The sequence below is a fragment of the Schistocerca cancellata genome, chromosome 1, assembly GCF_023864275.1.
Source record: "Schistocerca cancellata isolate TAMUIC-IGC-003103 chromosome 1, iqSchCanc2.1, whole genome shotgun sequence".
NCBI lineage: Eukaryota > Metazoa > Arthropoda > Insecta > Orthoptera > Acrididae > Schistocerca > Schistocerca cancellata.
The window spans coordinates 1273599662-1273623700 of record NC_064626.1 but is presented as its reverse complement, the minus strand read 5'-3'; positions in this window follow the sequence as shown (position 1 = coordinate 1273623700).

Here is a 24039-nt window from a genome sequence, read left to right as displayed (position 1 = left end):
TGCATCGAAAGAAAAAACTTCATAACTCAGATAAAAAATTTCTGGAAAGACTGCCATACCATGATTTGACTAAATGCAATCGTAAAAGGCGAAAGTGCCAGTGGGTTCGCAGATTTCAGCGGGGCTGTTTTCGCTGATGGTAGGGACAGCTGAAAACATTACCTGCCTTGTCAACTGCAGGGCAGCGTGGTTTCAAGCAACGGAACATCACTGACACGCACTGTGGTCTCCATCAGGTCTGTGACTGCCAAGCTACTGCTAGGTTGGTATACGAGGTGCATTCAAGTTCTAAAGCCTCCAATTTTTTTTCTAATTAACTACTCACCCGAAATCGATGAAACTGGCGTTACTTCTCGACGTAATCGCCCTGCAGACGTACACATTTTTCATAACGCTGACGCCATGATTCCATGGCAGCGGCGAAGGCTTCTTTAGGAGTCTGTTTTGACCACTGGAAAATCGCTAAGGCAATAGCAGCACGGCTGGTGAATGTGCGGCCACGGAGAGTGTCTTTCATTGTTGGAAAAAGCCAAAAGTCACTAGGAGCCTGGTCAGGTGAGTAGGGAGCATGAGGAATCACTTCAAAGTTGTTATCACGAAGAAACTGTTGGATAACGTTAGCTCGATGTGCGGATGCGTTGTCTTGGTGAAACAGCACACGCGCAGCCCTTCCCGGACGTTTTTGTTGCAGTGCAGGAAGGAATTTGTTCTTCAAAAGATTTTCGTAGGATGCACCTGTTACCGTAGTGCCCTTTGGAACGCAATGGGTAAGGATTACGCCCTCGCTGTCCCAGAACATGGACACCATCATTTTTTCAGCACTGGCGGTTACCTGAAATTTTTTGGTGGTGGTGAATCTGTGTGCTTCCATTGAGCTGACTGGCGCTTTGTTTCTGGATTGAAAAATGGCATCCACGTCTCATCCATTGTCACAACCGACGAAAAGAAAGTCCCATTCGTGCTGTCGTTGCGCGTCAACATTGCTTGGCAACATGCCACAAGGGCAGCCATGTGGTCGTCTGTCAGCATTCGTGGCACCCACCTGGATGACACTTTTCGCATTTTCAGGTCGTCATGCACGATTGTGTGCACAGAACCCACAGAAATGCCAACTCTGGAGGCGATCTGTTCAACAGTCATTCGGCGATCCCCCAAAACAATTCTCTCCACTTTCTCGATCCTGTCGTCAGACCAGCTTGTGCGAGCCCGAAGTTGTTTCGGTTTGTTGTCACACGACGTTCTGCCTTCATTAAACTGTCGCACCCACGAACACACTTTCGACACATCCATAACTCCATCACCACATGTCTCCTTCAACTGTCGATGAATTTCAGTTGGTTTCACACCACGCAAATTCAGAAAACGAATGATTGCACGCTGTTCAAGTAAGGAAAACGTCGCCATTTTAAGTATTTAAAACAGTTCTCATTCTCGCCGCTGGCGGTAAAATTCCATCTGCCGTACGGTGCTGCCATCTCTGGGACGTATTGACAATGAACGCGGCCTCATTTTAAAACAATGCGCATGTTTCTATCTCTTTCCAGTCCAGAGAAGAAAAATCAGAGGCCTTAGAACTTGAATGCACCTCGTAGTTCACACAAGGTGGAGTTGAATCTCTGGTCAGATCGGAACTTTTAAAACAAACTGATTCATCCATCCACTTATTTGGAAGGTTTACACGATGGAACGTGTATTAAGAGACATGGATGGGTCATAAATGCATTATCGCGCCCATTTTGCCTCCAGAGGCTCCTCATAGAGAAAAGACAGATTTAGCTCCTTCGCACGCAACTGTTGCGAAGTGGATAGTCGGGTTTCAGTTTAGTTGGGGCAGCTTGGATGATGGTCTGCGTGGCAGTCGACCGAGGGTGTCACTGCGCCAGGAATTGTTGTGGGGGTGTGCACGATGGCCATCGATGGTTGTCGGCTGTGGATGTTGGGGATGGCTTGGATGATGGCGATGGTCGCCGGTTGTGGTTCATGTCAAACGACAGATCATATGAAACGGAACTGATAGTACCGTTTCAAGCTCCAAACATTGGTGGGATTACTTATTAGATCTGACCAGTGGCTCAAAAATTTCTGTTAAATAAAGAGGCTACATCGAAAGCTTAAAAACGGGCTGCACGCACCGAACGTTACCTTATGACCTTTCTGATGTTCGTCACTAACCCACGGATTCACTCGTTGCCCAGTCACCTCAGTTGTCTGCACCCGTCGTCTTCAACTGCCTGTCCTCGCCAGCACATCAATATGTCAGCAGTGCATCACACCACCTCCTCAGAACGTCTTGTTAAGGTCGAAATTGATATAACAGAGGGCGCCTCTCCTCATGCAGATAATTTTAAAGTGGCCGGGAGGCTCTTACTGTAACCAGTCTCACACCTCACTCTGCTCCTGAGGAATACCTGCAGTGTATACTGCAACTGTAATAACAGGCCAAATAAATGTAAATGTCGTGTGACTAGGGCCTTCCGCCAGGTAGACCGTTCGCCGGGTGCAAGTCTTTCGATTTGACGCCACTTCGGCGGCTTGCGCGTCGATAGGGATGAAATGATGATGATTAGAACAACACAACACCCAGTCCCTGAGCGGAGAAAATTCCCGACCCAGCCGGGAATCGAACCGGGCCCTTAGGATTGACATTCTGTTGCGCCGACCACTCAGCTACTGGGGGTGGACACAACGGATATGTAATACACAGCGTATCTCCCATCCAGGCCAAGCAACTCGTACTGTAAATTGTTTTAAAAATTTGTTTATTCGAAATACAAATTAATAATGTGTTTATTTCCTTTAATGTATGTGGTTCCTATTAGACGCTTTTGTTTTATATAATACGTTCCTAAATCAAAATCAATAAACCTGATCATTATTAGTTTACTTTCAGTAATTATGGGGCCCAGCAGTCAATAAAACATCTGGTACAAAGGGGGTTCCTACATAATTCGTTCACAAGTATGGGGCCAGCCAAGTCAACCACCACAAAATTTGGCACCCACCATGATGTGTGCCGGAGTAACCACAACAGCGGTAAATTGGGTGTCATCACCTGAGAGAAATTCATTTAGAGGAGCTCGATGTGATGCGTATAGGCACTAGCTTACGCGGAGGAGAAGCTTTGAACATCTTTAGTTCTGAAAATTTAAAAATATGGTTACAGTACCTCATATGTGTACCTCTGTCCGCTAATAGCATTCCTCCAACCATCGAAGAAGGTGTGAAGCTTTGCGCGCCCTCTCAGCACGACTGTAGCGTTGCCACCACCGTCGTCACACTAGTTTCTTTCTCCATAACGATTCTGCGATTGAACCGGTCACGACTTGTCATCTACATCTACATCTACATTTATACTCCGCAAGCCACCCAACGGTGTGTGGCGGAGGGCACTTTACGTGCCACTGTCATTACCTCCCTTTCCTGTTCCAGTCGCGTATGGTTCGCGGGAAAAACGACTGTCTGAAAGTCTCCGTGCGTGCTTGAATCTCTCTAATTTTACATTCGTGATCTCCTCGGGAGGTATAAGTAGGGGGAAGCAATATATTCGATGCCTCATCCAGAAACGCACCCTCTCGAAACCTGGCGAGCAAGCTACACCGCGATGCAGAGCGCCTCTCTTGCAGAGTCTGCCACTTGAGTTTGTTAAACATCTCCGTAACGCTATCACGGTCACCAAATAACCCTGTGACGAAACGCGCCGCTCTTCTTTGGATCTTCTCTATCTCCTCCGTCAACCCGATCTGGTACGGATCCCACACTGATGAGCAATACTCAAGTATAGGTCGAACGAGTGTTTTGTAAGCCACCTCCTTTGTTGATGGACTACATTTTATAAGGACTCTCCCAATGAATCTCAACCTGGTACCCGCCTTACCAACAATTAATTTTATATGATCATTCCACTTCAAATCGTTCCGCACGCATACTCCCAGATATTTTACAGAAGTAACTGCTACCAGTGTTTGTTCTGCTATCATATAATCATACAATAAAGGATCCTTCTTTCTATGTATTTGCAATACATTACATTTGTCTATGTTAAGGGTCAGTTGCCACTCCCTGCACCAAGTGCCTATCCGCTGCAGATCTTCCTGCATTTCGCTAAAATTTTCTAATGCTGCAACTTCTCTGTATATTACAGCATCATCCGCGGAAAGCCGCATGGAACTTTTGACACTATCTACTAAGTCATTTATATATATTGTGAAAAGCAATGGTCCCATAACACTCCCCTGTGGCACGCCAGGGGTTACTTTAACGTCTGTAGACGTCTCTCCATTGATAACAACGTGCTGTCTTCTGTTTGCTAAAAACTCTTCAATCCAGCCACACAGCTGGTCTGATATTCCGTAGGCTCTTACTTTGTTTATCAGGCGACAGTGCGGAACTGTATCGAACGCCTTCCGGAAGTCAAGAAAAATAGCATCTACCTGGGAGCCTGTATCTAATATTTTCTGGGTCTCATGAACAAATAAAGCGAGTTGGGTCTCAGACGATCGCTGTTTCCGGAATTCATGTTGATTCATACAGAGTAGATTCTGGGTTTCCAAAAACGACATGATACGCGAGCAAAAAACATATTCTAAAATTCTACAACAGATCGACGTCAGAGATATAAGTCTATAGTTATGCGCATCTGCTCGACGACCCTTCTTGAAGACTGGGACTACCTGTGCTCTTTTCCAATCATTTGGAACCTTCCGTTCCTCTAGAGACTTGCGGTACACGGCTGTTAGAAGGGGGGCAAGTTCTTTCGCGTACTCTGTGTAGAATCGAATTGGTATCCCGTCAGGTCCAGTGGACTTTCCTCTGTTGAGTGATTCCAGTTGCTTTTCTATTCCTTGGACACTTATTTCGATGTCAGCCATTTTTTCGTTTGTGCGAGGATTTAGAGAAGGAACTGCAGTGCGGTCTTCCTCTGTGAAACAGCTTTGGAAAAAGGTGTTTAGTATTTCAGCTTTACGCGTGTCATCCTCTGTTTCAATGCCTTCATCATCCCGGAGTGTCTGGATATGTTGTTTAGAGCCACTTACTGATTTAACGTAAGACCAGATCTTCCTAGGATTTTCTGTCAAGTCGGTACATAGAATTTTACTTTCGAATTCACTGAACGCTTCACGCCTAGCCCTCCTTACGCTAACTTTGACATCGTTTAGCTTCTGTTTGTCTGAGAGGTTTTGGCTGCGTTTAAACTTGGAGTGAAGCTCTCTTTGCTTTCGCAGTAGTTTCCTAACTTTGTTGTTGTACCACGGTGGGTTTTTCCCATCCCTCACAGTTTTACTCGGCACGTACCTGTGTAAAACGCATTTTAAGATTGCCTTGAACTTTTTCCATAAAGACTCAACATTGTCAGTGTCGGAACAGAAATTTTCGTTTTGATCTGTTAGGTAGTCTGAAATCTGCCTTCTATTACTCTTGCTAAACAGATAAACCTTCCTCCCTTTTTTTATATTCGTATTAACTTCCATATTCAGGGATGCTGCAACGGCCTTATGATCACTGATTCCCTGTTCTGCACATACGGAGTCGAAAAGTTCGGGTCTGTTTGTTATCAGTAGGTCCAAGATGTTATCTCCACGAGTCGGTTCTCTGTTTAATTGCTCGAGGTAATTTTCGGATAGTGCACTCAGTATAATGTCAGTCGATGCTCTGACCCTGTCATCCAGAGGATTGCGTGACGAGATGCCATGGGCAAAGGGAATCGGTGTTCATATATAGCAAGTGTATCCATGATACAATCTCGATATTGCTGACTATCCAAGAGCTCTACTCTACCATGCCGCAGTGGTAGACATCTGGCATACCTATGTCGAAGGTGACTGCTCTGAACGTCTTCTGGCCAAATTGTTTGCTCTTTGCACTTCCTGAGGCAACTGCAGACAATTGATAACACTATAAAAGAGTGTCCCATAATTATTACTGCATTTATTTCGCAATTTTCATATTAGTTTTTTGTATGTTAATGTATATATTATATAATTTTATTGGCAGCGATCACGAACTGAAGGTCTGTATACTTATGACAAACTACTGAAAACCAGTACTGTAAAATACTGCAGTAGAGATGCTGGCAAAATCAGAGACCTTGCAATCTGTAGAATCCAAAGAAGAGACTGTTGAGAGTACAGGACTTACATAACTGAGGCGCGAGTGAGAGTTGCAAGCTTGTAGTGGTCGAGAGTGGACTCAATGTGGTTTCGTGTAATTAAGAGCATTGTCGATGTGATATCAAAAGTATGGCAAGGCATTGTAGTTGTTTGATGAGTGAGCACATATATGGGTTACAGTACAAGTTCAATCAAGAAAAGTTGAACGTATAGATTATCGGAAGAAGAATACTGTGTGGCCAAAGTTAATGCGCATTGCTCATTCTACGATAACGACAGAAGCTCAAGAAATGAATAAATTTGGGCCATGGCCGGAAATTGAACCTTGGTCTCGTTGCTTACTACGTAGGTGTTGAAAGGTCTCTGCTGGATTCCTTTCATGTTAATTTCTTAAATCTGTTGTCATTTACGGCATAAATTCCTCTTCTAAATTTACTGTGGCGTTTCTGACTATCTGGGAGGAGACTGAGTAGTGGAACGTGTTACTTTTACACATAAACAAGAACGATCTGTCACACTACTACACTTTAAAACACAGTTTATATGTAATTCATGTCACACAGTCTCATACGGAACCTACATCCGCTTTCTTTTATATATTGTATATGATAAGATACTGTCATCCCCCTGCCCTTCTGTGTGAGAGGATGAATGAGCAAATGTATTTCTAGTTGCATGCATGAGGGTAGCAGACAAGCCTGTCTGCTAGTGAACAGTAGGACCAACGTCGGAACAGGTAGCTACGCTTTCTAAAAGCAGAGAGGTTTCTATCCTTAGTATGGTCCTGTCCGTCCCTTGTCATGTTGGTATAGGAAGCTGCCCCTCTGGCCACTTCCGTTTGTATTTGAGAGCCACCCTCAGGAAGGGACCACGGCAGTCGGTCCGTGGCGAGCGTCTGAGGTGGTAACATCTCCGGCTAAGCGCGTGTCTGCTAAGTCTGTAGGACATAAGTTCAGCCTAACTGAAAATTTAATCACCTTTATTTCAGGTTTAGCTCTAAAATATCTAATGTTATCTTAAATTGCAACGCAGTGTAATTCGAGTGTGAAGTTCAGAATATATTCCGGTAGTTGCTTTGTCACTACTTTGTGAGTAAAGTGGAACCACGTGTTGATGAGTAACTCTAACTAGCATCATCAATCTTCAATGCGAATGTGCGTGAGATTATAATGTCTCGTCTTGACAATATTTTTCAATATAGCAACTTTTCTTTATGTTCAACCCACGTGGGGTGTACTTTGTGAGACCAGTACCACGTGCTTATACAATTGTTTGACCCATCAGGTTAATAGTAAGACGATAGTAACCAGTTCGAGGTTTTTTTCTTTTGTAAATTGCTTTTCGATCTAATTTATTTTAATTATCAAAATTATTTTGGAGTTACACGCTTTGTGTAAACCAAGTTGACCACGTGAAGCATGTGGTGTAATCATCAAAGTAGCCCTCAGCTATTATTTTCGGGAAGATTTCACAGAGAGTTAGGATGAATTTAGTATACCAGTGTGTGGTAATTACATGACGTACAGGATTGTGCTACGAAAGTAACGTCTTTGGGTGAAAATTGAATCGGTTGGTTGTGGTTAATTTCCTCTTGCATATGTTTCAACGTTCTTCGTGTGTTATTTTATGAATGCAGTGTTGTATGCAGTCTCCCAATCTTGGCTCCATATTTGATGTGTTCCGTAAGATTACAAACTCACATTTTCACAATCCTAAATAAGGCACCAGCTTAGTTACGACTCAAGTTTAATATGCTGAAATTTCAATGATCAATGTTAAAATAAATTTCCAAATATAAACTGCTTTATTTCTTTTTATTTAAATTCTCTTTTATATATATATATCACCGGTTGTCGTATGACTATTAAAAGATTATAATTAATGTTAGTCTGGTTGGGAATTTGGTAAGCTAGACTGGATACCTGGTGAAACAGTTGCGCAGTAATGCAAGGTTAACTTCCTCAGATAGCTCACAGCTTTCAACCCGCTTTTATTGTCTATCAGCACCGCTTTCATAGCAAATTAAAGCGACAACGTTACAGTGTGTTAGCCATAACACCACTGCAGCGGACCAGCTAACGCAGCTGTATGGACTGCCCTCCCTGACACAAACTTCAACGCTTGTATTGAGCTTATTTTCCCTTCCTTAGATCGTCACTATTGCTGAGGTTCTCCGGTATTGGAATGCCACTCCAGAGTCGGATGTAATGGGAAAATCCTACCTGTATCTCAGGCGTAGGTGATCTAATTAAATACTCCTTGAGTCGCTTAAGTTAGGGAGGACATTGGACTAGTGTAGACTATGCATCTGTATTAGCTATTCTGCTGTGGTGGTGTAATGGCTAACACACTTGCCTAGTGAGCAAGGAGACCCAGGTTCAAGTCTTGACCATGGTACAAAATTTAATCCCTTTCTTGAGCTTCTGTTATTATCGTGGATAAAGGTGAGACTCAAATGTATCAAGGAAAATTTAATTATGTCAGAATTGCTAGTTATTGAATGAAGAGCCTGTTTATAGACAAATAATGCACTACACAGCACCATCTGCAACTCAGCACAAGGTAAGTCCGTGCCATTTAGCTGTGCAATACCGTAAAAAACTTGCCAGTGTGATAATGCAATATTTTTGAACATTATAATGCTTTCTGGTAAACTGCAAATAGCACTCAGAGTTAATGATTTTCTCAAGTCATCAACAGTCAGTAGGACCCTTTCCTATCAACATTCTTACTGAGTGAAACACTGTAAAAAAGACGTATTATTTGATTTAAAAGAACTTAAATTCACTTGCAGTTAATATTTAGATTTGGTTAATTCACGAAACCAGAAGCAGCAATAATTAACTAAAGTTCATATTTCATTATTGTACATTAACTCCATTCTGTTATTACAATTTAGTTAATACACTAAATTGACTGACTTGAAAACAAAGTTTGTTTGTAATTACTGTTGTACAGTCTACTTAGTAGCCTGATAAAGATCAGTGATAATCTTGTTGGCATTCTTTTGGTCAAAGTCATTCTTCGGAATTGGTTCCTTGTCTGTGAAATACAGAACATCGGATTATACTTGTCATTAATATACTGAAGGGTATGGGTGGGCTATAGATTTGCTTGTTCATTTGAATTTCTTCACGCAGCTAAGACCGGATTTTTTGTGTGTTCTTTTTATGGGTTTTGCACTGGTTCAAAATAACATTTACATTGCTGAGAATCGCCATATGGCCTAAAAATGACACTTCGTGGATCAGTGAACGTGCTGAAAATGTGTTCCATTCCTCATTTGCTTCCAGCCATCTGGGGAACATAACCAGCGAAACTACATCCAGATGTAAAATTTGAAATAGGTGAGATGAATCGGAGACAGATTTCTACGATGGGTTTTGTGAAGGTGCAATGTGTGTTTAGTTAAATTTAGTTATGTCCTCTTGTGTAGATCATTTTCACGATTATTTTATCGATATGATGTGGAACAAGTCAGATTACAAGATATATATACACACGTGAATAGTGCTAATAGTAATATTACTGAAATTTTAAGTTATACACATGCAACTACATTTAGGGGTACATTTTTTTATCTGTTCTGAAACAGAAGCTCGTTTATTGAATAGAAGGAGTTGTCCAAAAGAAATTATTTTAAGCTAGGTTTAAAACTTGACCTGCTACCTGCCAGACACTTTATGTCGTTAGGCAAATGATCAAAGACTGGTGTTGCTGAATAATGTACTCTTTTTTGAGCAACTGACAGCTTTAATAACGGACAGGAAAGGTCATTCTTTCCTCTAGTGTTGTACGTACGAACATCACTGTTCTTCGCGAATTGAGATGGATTATTTATAACGAATTTCATTAGCGAATATATGTACTGTGATGGTGCAGTTAAAATACCTAACGCCTACATGGCGTCCTTGGGTGAACACCACTAATTATTATCACTGCTCTCTTTTGTGCAATCAGTACTTTATGTTTAAGTGGTGAGTTACCCCAGAAAACCCTGAACCCTGTGGGACTCCCTTTGTGATAACTCCCCATTCACTAGAATTTACCACCCTCCCAACATTATTTGTGTTATTCAGCACAACGTTTTGCTTTCTGTTCGTTCAGTATGACTCAAACCAGCTGTGTGTATAGCCTTCAATTCCATAAAACCTGAGTTTTTCTAAGAATGTGACATGAGCCACACAGTCAAATGCCTTGAAAAGATCACAAAAAATACCAGCTGGCGATAATTTGTTATTTAGGGCTTGTACCATTTTATGGGTAAATGTGTAGTTAGCGTTCTCAGTCGAGTAACCCTTCTGGAATCCGAACTGTGACACATATATCACTAAGGACTCCACTTATTAAACTAAAACAACACTTCAAAATTATGTTAAATACTCCATCAACATTACATGAGCTTTTGTTTTTCAGTATATTTATAATTCCCTTAATTCCAGTGGGGTATGTTGGTGCTATTTCTAAAGGCCTAAAGTCCTGGGGAATGACATTTTTAACATATTTTTTTTGCTTCTTTAACTGAACCCTTTAACCCTATTTTTGCTGCTACATTCAGAAAGTGATTGTTAAAAATACTTGCAACTTATGAATTGTCACTCACAACATCATCATTTAGCTTTATTGCTATGGTATGCTGTGCGCTGTGAGGCTGCCCTATCTCCCTTTTGACAGTATTCCATATAGTTTTAATCTTGCTATCCGCATTATTAATTTCTGTCAGAACACATAAGCTTCTCGACTTCTTAATGTCTTTCCTTAAAATATTACAGTATCTATTGTAGTAAGCAAGTAACGTCGGATCCTGACTTATTCTGGCCTGCCCATATACACTCCTGGAAATGGAAAAAAGAACACATTGACACCGGTGTGTCAGACCCACCATACTTGCTCCAGACACTGCGAGAGGGCTGTACAAGCAATGATCACACGCACGGCACAGCGGACACACCAGGAACCGCGGTGTCGGCCGTCGAATGGCGCTAGCTGCGCAGCATTTGTGCACCGCCACCGTCAGTGTCAGCCAGTTTTCTGTGGCATATGGAGCTCCATCGCAGTCTTTAACACTGGTAGCATGCCGCGACAGCGTGGACGTGAACCGTATGCGCAGTTGATGGACTTTGAGCGAGGGCGTATAGTGGGCATGCGGGAGGCCGGGTGGACGTACCGCCGAATTGCTCAACACGTGGGGCGTGAGGTCTCCACAGTACATCGATGTTGTCGCCAGTGGTCGGCGGAAGGTGCATGTGCCCGTCAACCTGGGACCGGACCGCAGCGACGCACGGATGCACGCCAAGACCGTAGGATCCTACGCAGTGCCGTAGGGGACCGCACCGCCACTTCCCAGCAAATTAGGGACACTGTTGCTCCTGGGGTATCGGCGAGGACCATTCGCAACCGTCTCCATGAAGCTGGGCTACGGTCCCGCACACCGTTAGGCCGTCTTCCGCTCACGGCCCAACATCGTGCAGCCCGCCTCCAGTGGTGTCGCGACAGGCGTGAATGGAGGGACGAATGGAGACGTGTCGTCTTCAGCGATGAGAGTCGCTTCTGCCTTGGTGCCAATGATGGTCGTATGCATGTTTGGCGCCGTGCAGGTGAGCGCCACAATCAGGACTGCATATGACCGAGGCACACAGGGCCAACACCCGGCATCATGGTGTGGGGAGCGATCTCCTACACTGGCCGTACACCACTGGTGATCGTCGAGGGGACACTGAATAGTGCACGGTACATCCAAACCGTCATCGAACCCATCGTTCTACCATTCCTAGACCGGCAAGGGAACTTGCTGTTCCAACAGGACAATGCACGTCCGCATGTATCCCGTGCCACCCAACGTGCTCTAGAAGGTGTAAGTCAACTACCCTGGCCAGCAAGATCTCCGGATCTGTCCCCCATTGAGCATGTTTGGGACTGGATGAAGCGTCGTCTCACGCGGTCTGCACGTCCAGCACGAACGCTGGTCCAACTGAGGCGCCAGGTGGAAATGGCATGGCAAGCCATTCCACAGGACTACATCCAGCATCTCTACGATCGTCTCCATGGGAGAATAGCAGCCTGCATTGCTGCAAAAGGTGGATATACACTGTACTAGTGCCGACATTGTGCATGCTCTGTTGCCTGTGTCTATGTGCCTGTGGTTCTGTCAGTGTGATCATGTGATGTATCTGACCCCAGGAATGTGTCAATAAAGTTTCCCCTTACTGGGACAATGAATTCACGGTGTTCTTATTTCAATTTCCAGGAGTGTATTTCCCTCTTCCTCTTACACGCTATCTAAATTCCCTTAGTAATCCATGGCTTACTTGACTTTGTAACGGTTTTTTTGGATAACGTTTCGGGAAAGCAACTCTCTAATATTGAGATAAATCTGCGGTGGAATAAATTGAATTTGGCATAAGCATCATGTTCTGTGTATACTTCATCCCATTCTACCTCTTCTAGGCTGCATCCTGTTCGCATTAATAAGCCTCCCTGCCTTGTATGAACCTACCTGAATCCTTTAAGGTGCTATATGTGTTATTTCCATTAACTGTGCATCATGATCAGATAGCCCATTAACAACTGGGTACACAGTTTTTCTGCCTGAGCACTGTCTATGAAAATGTTGTCGATAAGTGACCTACTATCCTGCTGCACACTAGTTGGAAAATTTACAACAGACACTAGATTGAAACAACAAATCAAAATTTCTATCTCATTTTTCCTAACCGTAACTTTTAAGAAATATACATTAAAATCACCACAAACCACTAACTGCTTCTTTTTGTCTCACAGGTTGCCAAAGGTGTCTAAACTAAACTGCATGCAATTCTCGGATATTGCTCCATCGTTTGAAGTCCTTATTAAGCAAGCAAATCCACCGGGAACTTATTTGGGAATCTCTGGAATAAAGGTGACTTTAGGTTACATTTAGAGAATCAATATTCTAAAAAGACTGTGCGATCATTCTGCTACCCTCATTGTACACACTTGGAGATCATAGGAACAAGATAAGAGAGAATAGGCTCATAGAGAGGCATATCAAATAATTTTTCTCTCGCTCGGTACACAAATGAAACAGGACTTAAAATCACTGAAAACGGTACAAGTACCCTCTGCCACAGACTGTGCAATGGTTGGCGGAATATGTACGCGGATGTAGATGTAGGTTGCTGTAGCAGGACATTGGAAACTTTACCAAAGAGCTCTCTGTTCACGAGGAAAACACAAACACTACTCAGAGGTTACAGGTTTAATGTAGTGATTTTCGTTGTACGAGAAACTGCAAGGAGTGTTACTATTATCTCAGTACTCCGAGAAACAAAATAATGTTGACATCTTGGGTTGTCGGGTGTTCTGCCGGATATCAGCGTCGTACTTGCACGATATTTCGGTCACGTAGCTCGTGACCTTCATCAGGTGCGACCTGAGACTGCTCCTCTAGTGCTGCTCTCATCTATTACTTTCCCCTCTTTGGGGAAGTGTGAGGGGGAGTTTGTAGCCTTTCGGCTTTTACTCCCCTGTGTAATTGTGTGTGTGATTATTTCTGTACTTTTTGGTGTCTGAGAGATGTGATGATTGTTCTGTGTGTGTCTGGTACTTGCCTGAGGTTTGGCGAGATAGTTGTGGTAATTTGGGTAGGAGCAGGATTTGGGAATGGATATTGGGATTTTCTCTTCAACTTAGTCCATCTCCATGTCTCTGGTTCTTCTGTTTGTGTAGTGTTGCAGCTGGCCCCGTTGCTCCTTTAAAAGTCCTTGTTAAAGGAGCAACGGGGCCAGCTGCAACACTACACAAACAGCAGAACCAGAGACATGGAGATGGAAAACGAGCCCCTGACGGACTGCCAGGCGCACCAGACGGAAGATGGAACACCCAGAAGTGGGACTGGTGGGCGCGGACCGCAGAGGGAACATCCAGAGCCGCAGTGGACGAAAAACGGAGCGGCAACGCTCCAACAGGTCGTGGTGAGCGGGTGCGGACCGCAGGGGGAACGCTTGGTACCCCAGACCGTAGATGAAACCCCCAGGAGCGGGTTTGGTGGGCGCGGACCTCAGAGGGAACACCTAGAACCGCAGCGGACGGAAAACGGAGCAGCAACGCTCCAGCAGGTCGCAGGGAATGGGCGCGGACCACAGAGGAAGCGCCTGCAGCCGTTGGTGGAGGGGGAAGGCCATAGGCATAAATACTGGACCAGATCCACTCGAGGAGCAGTCTCAGGTCGCACCTGATGAAGGCCACGAGCTACGTGACCGAAATATCGTGCAAGTACGACGCTGATATCCGGCAGAACACCCGACAACCCAAGATGTCATTAGATCGCCGGGAAAGCCTGAAGAGTTACAAAATAATGTTGCATTGGATTGCATAACATGATAACATTCTTGGAATCTTCAATGTAAACTACACTCCTGGAAATTGAAATAAGAACACCGTGAATTCATTGTCCCAGGAAGGGGAAACTTTATTGACACATTCCTGGGGTCAGATACATCACATGATCACACTGACAGAACCACAGGCACATAGACACAGGCAACAGAGCATGCACAATGTCGGCACTATTACAGTGTATATCCACCTTTCGCAGCAATGCAGGCTGCTATTCTACCATGGAGACGATCGTAGAGATGCTGGATGTAGTCCTGTGGAACGGCTTGCCATGCCATTTCCACCTGGCGCCTCAGTTGGACCAGCGTTCGTGCTGGACGTGCAGACCGCGTGAGACGACGCTTCATCCAGTCCCAAACATGCTCAATGGGGGACAGATCCGGAGATCTTGCTGGCCAGGGTAGTTGACTTACACCTTCTACAGCACGTTGGGTGGCACGGGATACATGCGGACGTGCATTGTCCTGTTGGAACAGCAAGTTCCCTTGCCGGTCTAGGAATGGTAGAACGATGGGTTCGATGACGGTTTGGATGTACCGTGCACTATTCAGTGTCCCCTCGACGATCAGCAGTGGTGTACGGCCAGTGTAGGAGATCGCTCCCCACACCATGATGCCGGGTGTTGGCCCTGTGTGCCTCGGTCGTATGCAGTCCTGATTGTGGCGCTCACCTGCACGGCGCCAAACACGCATACGACCATCATTGGCACCAAGGCAGAAGCGACTCTCATCGCTGAAGACGACACGTCTCCATTCGTCCCTCCATTCACGCCTGTCACGACACCACTGGAGGCGGGCTGCACGATGTTGGGGCGTGAGCGGAAGACGGCCTAACGGTGTGCGGGACCGTAGCCCAGCTTCATGGAGACGGTTGCGAATGGTCCTCGCCGATACCCCAGGAGCAACAGTGTCCCTAATTTGCTGGGAAGTGGCGGTGCGGTCCCCTACAGCACTGCGTAGGATCCTACGGTCTTGGCGTGCATCCGTGCGTCGCTGCGGTCCGGTCCCAGGTCGACGGGCACGTGCACCTTCCGCCGACCACTGGCGACAACATCGATGTACTGTGGAGACCTCACGCCCCACGTGTTGAGCAATTCGGCGGTACGTCCACCCGGCCTCCCGCATGCCCACTATACGCCCTTGCTCAAAGTCCGTCAACTGCACATACGGTTCACGTCCACGCTGTCGCGGCATGCTACCAGTGTTAAAGACTGCGATGGAGCTCCGTATGCCACGGCATGTCACGGCAAACTGGCTGACACTGACGGCGGCGGTGCACAAATGCTGCGCAGCTAGCGTCATTCGACGGCCAACACCGCGGTTCCTGGTGTGTCCGCTGTGTCGTGCTTGTGATCATTGCTTGTACAGCCCTCTCGCAGTGTCCGGAGCAAGTATGGTGGGTCTGACACACCGGTGTCAATGTGTTCTTTTTCCCATTTCCAGGAGTGTATTTTATGATGATGGAGTTTACTGTCTACGTTGCCAAAGCATTAGAATTTTGCCGTTATTGGCCTCTTGTCTGTGAGGAACTTCAATGAAATTCTTACTTAAATCTTTATGTGTATGTCAAATGTCACGTTACGGTGTATTGCGATAGACAATACGTGTGACAGTGGTGTCATTTTTTACCTTCCCCGTTCAATTTGTGACTGGCGTGAGAGAAGACTGTCTGTGAAGCCCTGCATGATACTGGGTGGTTATAACTAAACTGGCGGTGTTCCGAGTGGTGCAGTGTGGGCTGTATACATCACAGGACGCTGGAACATCGTATGTACGTTCATTAATCGGTGCACTAGTGGGTTATGCTGAAAAAATAATAGTTCCAGTTTCTGCCACCAGTTGAAAATATGGCGCTGTAAGAAGTCAGAATGCGATGCGGGTGCAGGAGAAAGAGAGGAACGATCAAACACATTATAACGGTGGTTCTGTCACGTTTATTAGGATTTGGTCACAAATTGCATGTGTTCAGTATGCATCGTCGACGGTTTCTCACAGCAAATCCATTGTAATCAGAGCGATATGTCAAAGTATGCTATCTTCAAGATCAGGAAGAGTGCAGGTACATCCCTGATAAGACACGATCTTTCATATATCCCCGCAGGCAGAAGCCACATGCCTTTAGGTCGCAGGGTCTGGAAGGTCACACATATTGAAATAGCCTAGAGGTGATGCAGTGATTACCGTAGGTTTCTCAAAACAAATCTTTCGCCTGACTAGGGACATGTGGTGTCACGCCATCTTGCATGAAAATAGTAGTGTGGGCTTGTAAAGCTAGAATCACGTGTTGAAGGAAGATGTCCTTACAGATGTTGCTGTACACTTAACAAAAAAAATGGTTCAAATGGCTCTGAGCACTATGGGACCTAACTTCTGAGGTCATCAGTCTCCTAGAACTTAGAACTACTTAAACCTAACTAACCTAAGGACACCACACACATCCATGCCCGAGGCAGGATTCGAACCTGCGACCGCAGCGGTCGCGCGGTTCCGGACTGTAGCGCCTAGAACCGCTCTTTTTTTTTTAATCTCTTTTTTTAGTTCGTGTTAGTTCGTTGTATCTGCCTCTGGCGGACGTCGCAAGACACCCGTTTTAGTTCTTCATTGATCCATTAACTCAGTTTTTTTTATTACAGAGGACAGCTAACCCTCTGACCGAACACGCTGAGCTACCGTGCCGGCATAACCGCTCGGCCACTCCGGCCAGCTACACTTAACAGGTCCACAGGGTGTCACCTCCTCGAAGAAAAACGGACAGAGAATGAAGGAGCTTGTGAAATCACATCTATCATTCACATAAGCTGACTGCACGACTTGTGTCGAGCAGAACCCCATATACAGGGTGTTACAAAAAGGTACGGCCAAACTTTCAGGAAACATTCCTCACACACAAATAAAGAGAACATGTTATGTGGACATGTGTCCGGAGACGTTTAATTTCCATGTTAGAGCTCATTTTAGTTTCGTCAGTATGTACTGTACTTCCTCGATTCACCGCCAGTTGGCCCAATTGAAGGAAGGTAATGTTGACTTCGGTGCTTGTGTTGACATGCGACTCATTGCTCTACAGTACTAGCATCAAGCACTTCAATACGTAGCATCAACAGGTTAGTGTTCATCACGAACGTGGTTTTGCAGTCAGTGCAATGTTTACAAATGCGGAACTGGCAGATGCCCATTTGATGTATGGATTAGCACGGGGCAATAGCCGTGGCGCGGTACGTTTGCATCGAGACAGATTTCCAGAACGAAGGTGTCCCGACAGGACGACGTTCGAAGCAATTGATCGGCGTCTTAGGGAGCACGGAACATTCCAGCCTATGACTCGCGATTGGGGAAGACCTAGAACGACGAGGACACCTGCAATGGACGAGGCAATTCTTCGTGCAGTTGACGATAACACTAATGTCAGCGTCAGAGAGCCGGCCGAAGTGGCCGTGCGGTTAAAGGCGCTGCAGTCTGGAACCGCAAGACCGCTACGGTCGCAGGTTCGAATCCTGCCTCGGGCATGGATGTTTGTGATGTCCTTAGGTTAGTTAGGTTTAACTAGTTCTAAAGTTCTAGGGGACTAATGACCTCAGCAGTTGAGTCCCATAGTGCTCAGAGCCATCAGCGTCAGAGAAGTTGCTGCTGTACAAGGTAACGTTGACCACGTCACTGTATGGAGAGTGCTACGGGAGAACCACTTGTTTCCGTACCATGTACAGCGTGTGCAGGCACTATCAGCAGCTGAATGGCCTCCACGGGTACACTTCTGCGAATTGTTCATCCACCAATGTGTCAATCCTCATTTCAGTGCAAATGTTCTCTTTACGGATGAGGCTTCATTCCAACGTGATCAAATTGTAAATTTTCACAATCAACATGTGTGGGCTGATGAGAATCCGCATGTAATTGTGCAATCACGTCATCAACATAGATTTTCTGTGAACGTTTGGGCAGGCATTGTTGGTGATGTCTTGATTGGGCCCCATGTTCTTCCACCTACGCTCAATGGAGCACGTTATCATGATTTCATACTGGATAATCTACTTGTGCTGTTAGAACATGTGCCTTTACAAGTACGACACAACATGTGGTTCATGCACGATGGAGCTCCTGCACATTTCAGTCGAAGTGTTCGTACGCTTCTCAACAACAGATTCGGTGACCGATGGATTGGTAGAGGTGGACCAATTCCACGGCCTCCACGCTCTCCTGACCTCAACCCTGTTGACTTTCATTTATGGGGGCATTTGGAAGCTCTTGTCTACGCAACCTCGGTACCAAATGTAGAGACTGTTCGTGCTCGTATTGTGGACGGCTGTGATACAATACGCCATTCTGCAGGGCTTCATCAGCGCATCAGGGATTCCATGCGAGGGAGGGTGGATGCGTGTATCTACGCTAACGGAGGACATTTTGAACCTTTCCTGTAACAAAGTGTTTGAAGTCACGCTGGTACGTTCTGTTGCTGTGTGTTTCCATTCCATGATTAATGTGATTTGAAGAGAAGTAATAAAATGAGCTCTAACATGGAAAGTAAGCGTTTCCGGACACATGTCCACATAGCGTATTTTCTTTCTTTGTGTGTGAGGAATGTTTCCTGAAAGTTTGACGGTACCTTTTTGTAACACCCTGTATAATAGTTCTATGCATTCACGGCACCGCGCGGATTAAAATGTACCTCTTCTGTGGACATGTGCCCCGACCACAAATCATTCATTTCCATGTGTGCCAAGAAACGAAGTCGTGGTGTTGTAGACTGTTTTGGGGCCTCACCGGTGCACGTTCTCAATCTTGTAGGGACTCCAGCGTAAAATCCGCAGCAAAATCTTTGGACCGTTGACCAGGGGTGAGAGAATTCATTTGACGCAGCTCAAGCACTAGCTCCTGAATTTGAGGCATGTCCTGTGCGGTCGGCTATAGCCATAGCAATTTCAACAACTGCCATAAGAATTTGCCGCCTCCGTCTCCCTGGTGCACCACCTGATTCACCAACTTCTTCAAATTCCCTGACCATATTAGCCCATCTACTGACGAGGGGCCCCTCCGCAGTTGTTTTTGTTGGCGATATTCCCGCGATGCAGCGCTACTGTTGCTGCCGTTCTAACAAAACACCTTTACCAGGAGTGCAAGTTCTTTCTTCTCAACGGCCACTGCGTTTAGTATAGAAATCTTCATTCTTCTTAATCCTTTACACCAACAGTCACTTCAGAAAAGAAATCAGGATGCGTCGCCAAGCAATAAAAAGTGTACTGACATCAAAACACGAAACAGTTCACATTCTGACTTCTTACAGCGCCATTTTTCATCTGTTGACAGAACTTTCTTCTCAACGGCCACTGCGTTTAGTATGGAAATCTTCATTCTTCTTAATCCTTTACACCAACAGTCACTTCAGAAAAGAAATCAGGATGCGTCGCCAAGCAATAAAAAGTGTACTGACATCAAAACACGAAACAGTTCACATTCTGACTTCTTACAGCGCCATTTTTCATCTGTTGACAGAACTTTCTTCTCAACGGCCACTGCGTTTAGTATGGAAATCTTCATTCTTCTTAATCCTTTACACCAACAGTCACTTCAGAAAAGAAATCAGGATGCGTCGCCAAGCAATAAAAAGTGTACTGACATCAAAACATGAAACAGTTCACATTCTGACTGCTTACAGCGCCATTTTTCATCTGTTGACAGAAACTGGAACTATTATTTTTGCAGCACACTCCGCGAGCGCAGTGATCAATAAGCATACCTCCGATGTTTATCCATCCTTCATTGTATACAGCCCACACGGCAGCACACGGAACACCGTCAGTTTAATTATAACGACCTGGTACTTGAGAAGAGGTAGTATGCTATTGGACTCTTCTTAGAACTTTCTCTTTTGAAAATAAATCTCTCTGTGATGCACAAAACCTCTCTTGTAGCGTCTGGAGATTGATGCCAGAACGCACTCCATAAACGAACCTGTGACGAAATGTTCAGTTCTTAGAATGAGATTTTCACTCTGCAGCGGAGTGTGCGCTGATATGAAACTTCCTGGCAGATTAAAACTGTGTGCCCGACCGAGACTCGAACTCGGGACCTTTGCCTTTCGCGGGCAAGCGCTCTACCATCTGAGCTACCGAAGCACGACTCACGACCGGTACTCACAGCTTTACTTCTGCCAGTACCTCGTCTCCTACCTTCCAAACTTTACAGAAGCTCTCCTGGTAACCTTGCAGAACTAGCACTCCGCTGAAGAGTGAAAATCTCATTCTGGAAACATGCCCCAGGCTGTGGCTAAGCCATGTCTCCGCAGTATCCTTTCTTTCAGGAGTGCTAGTTCTGCAAGGTTCGCAGGAGAGCTTCTGTAAAGTTTGGAAGGTAGGAGACGAGATACTGGCAGAAGTAAAGCTGTGAGGACCGGTCGTGAGTCGTGCTTCGGTAGCTCAGATGGTAGAGCACTTGCCCGCGAAAGGCAAGGGTCCCGAGTTCGAGTCTCGGTCGGGCACACAGTTTTAATCTGCCAGGAAGTTTCATATCAGCGCACACTCCGCTGCAGAGTGAAAATCTCATTCTGGAAACGCCCCCCAGGCTGTGGCTAAGCCATGTCTCCGCAATATCCTTTCTTTCAGGAGTGCTAGTTCTGCAAGTTTCGCAGGAGAGCTTCTGTAAAGTTTGGAAGGTAGGAGACGAGGTACTGGCAGAAGTAAAGCTGTGAGGACGGGGCGTGAGTCGTGCTTCGGTAGCTCAGATGGTAGAGCACTTGCCCACGAAAGGCAAAGGTCCCGAGTTCGAGTCTCGGTCGGGCACACAGTTTTAATCTGGCAGGAAGTTTCTGTTCAGTTCTTCTTTGGATCTTCTCCACCTCAGCTGTTAGTCCTGCCTCGTAATGGCCCCCACCTGACGACAAATACCCGAGAATGACTCAGCGAGTGTTTTGAAAGCCCCATCTTGCGTGGATGAATTACGTTTTCTTAGCGTTTTGCGAATAAATCTCAGCCTGGTGTCTGTGTTTACTACAGTTAGTTTTATATGGTCGTACCACTTTAAACTCTCTCAGGAAACATACTCGAAGGCTGTTGGATTTTCCCTTGACTTATCGCTAATCTTGCAACTAAACCATGCCTGATCATTCTGCCCATTTCTGAACCAAGGAAAAAAAAAAGGAGACAGAGAGGGCGGCAGACGAGGAGAGAGAGAGAGAGAGAGAGAGAGAGAGAGAGAAAGAGAGAGTGAGAGAAAGAGGATGCTTGCGCCATGCAAGGTTATTACTCTGTTTTGTGATAGGACACACTCTGGTTTATAAATATTTGGCGTTATTTGCCGCTTAGTGCAATGAGCGAGGTGGATCAGTGCTTAACACACTGGATTCGCATTTGGAGGACGACGGTTCACACCCGCGTCTGGCCATTCTGATTTATGTTTTCCGTGGTTTCCCTAATTCGGTACGGGTAAATGCTGGGATAGCTCCTTTGAAAGAATATGACTGCCTTCCCTGCCCATCCTTCCCTAAACCGAGGGGAACGGTGACCTCGCTATTTCGTCCTTTCCCTCAAATAAACCAACCAACCAATCGCTTAGTGTGATTTCTGACTTCCATGTCTGTCTCTGGAGAAGGTTCTCCTCCATGGGAACCCAGGGGAACGATGACCTCACCGTTTCGTCCTCTCCTTCAAATCAACCAACCAACCAACCAATCGCTTACTGTGATTTATGACTTCCATGTCCGTCTCTGGAAAAGGTCCTTCTACACGGGAACACTTGGTCGTCTAATGGAGCAGTGTTTACCACATAGTAGCAGTCATGTAGACGAATACGGTCAACAGGGTAAAATTTGTTACCCGAGGCTCGAAAAAAGAACTCCAATCTTATCAGTGATGTGAAAATAGAGCCAGTACTCCGAATCAAGCCGGCCGCGGTGGTCTCGCGGTTCTAGGCGCGCAGTCCGGAACCGCGCGACTGCTACGGTCGCAGGTTCGAATCCTGCCTCGGGCATGGATGTGTGTGATATCCTTAGGTTAGTTAGGTTTAAGTAGTTCTATGTTCTAGGGGACTGATGACCACAGCTGTTAAGTCCCATAGTGCTCAGAGCCATTTGAAGCATTTGAACTCCGATTCAAACGACGTCACTGCCGACAAGACACAAAACTCTGAACTGCATTTTTCTCCTGTGGATAATTTCTGTGGACAATGCACTCCATAAATTAGTGATAATGCTGATACATGGTGAAACAACGCTCTGGTGGGCGGTTTGCGGGTTTTAATCACCTCGGGCTATGACCATGCGGTGCATTTGACCTGCGGTCGTCGCACGGTGGCGCTGGCAGCAGTCCACATATGCAGGGGTGTCTTGGTGCATGTCAGAGTAGGGAACAGCGATAAGTGTGCAGACGTTTTCAGACTGTGTGTTGCAAATGGCGCAAAGAACACATATTGATGACATTATGAGAGGTAGAACACTAGGGCGACTGGAGGCTGGTCAAACACAGCAGGTCGTAGCACGGGCCCTCCGTGTGCCACAGAGTGTGATCTCAAGATTATGGCAACGATTCCAGCATATAGCATACGTGTCCAGGCGCTACAGTACGGGACGTCCACAGTGTACAATATCACAAGAAGACCGATATCTCACCAATAGTGCCCTCAGACGGCCACGGAGTACTGCAGGTAGCCTTGCTCGGGATCTTACCGCAGCCACTGGAACAGTTGTCTGCATACACACAGACGACTGAACAGACAAGTTTCATTCGTCCGGAGACCTGCAAGGTGCATTCCACTGACCCCTGGTCACAGGAAAGCCCGTAAACCTGTTGTCAAGAACACCGTACGTGGTCTTTGGAACAGTGGTCCCAGGTTATGTTCAAGGACGAGCCCCGGTATAGTCTGAACAGTGATTCTCGCCGGGTTTTCATCTGTCGTGAACCAGGAACCAGATACCAACGCCTTAATGTCCTTGAAAGGGATCTGTATGGAGGTCGTGGTTTGATGGTGTGGGACGGGATTATGTGTGGCGCACGATACCCCTGCATGTCTTTGACAGAGGAACTGTAACAGGTCAGGTGTATCGGGACGTAATTTTGTACCAGTATGTCCGCCTTTTCAGAGGTGCAGTGGGCCCCACCTTCCTTCTGATGGATGATAACGCACGGCCCCACCGAGCTGCCATCGTGGAGGAGTTCCTTGAAACAGAAGATATCACGCGAATGGAGTGGCCTGCCTGTTCTCCAGACCTAAACCCCATCGAGCACGTCTGGGATGCTCTCGCTCGACGTATCGCTGCACGTCTTCAAACCCCTACGACGCTTCAGGAGCTGCGACAGGCACTGGTGCAACAATGGGAGGATATACCGCGGCAGCTGCTCGACCACCTGATGCAGATCCTGTACGGCCTGTGTACGTGTGCATGGTCATCATGTCCCATATTTGTGTCGGGGTACATGCGCAGGAAAAAGTGGCATTTTGTAGCACATGTGTTTCGGGACGGTTTTCTCAACTTATTACCAATGCCGTCGACTTACAGATCTGTGTCGTGTGTGTTCCCTATGTGCCTGTGCTGTTAGCGCCAGTTTTGTTTGTACTACTTTTGAACCATG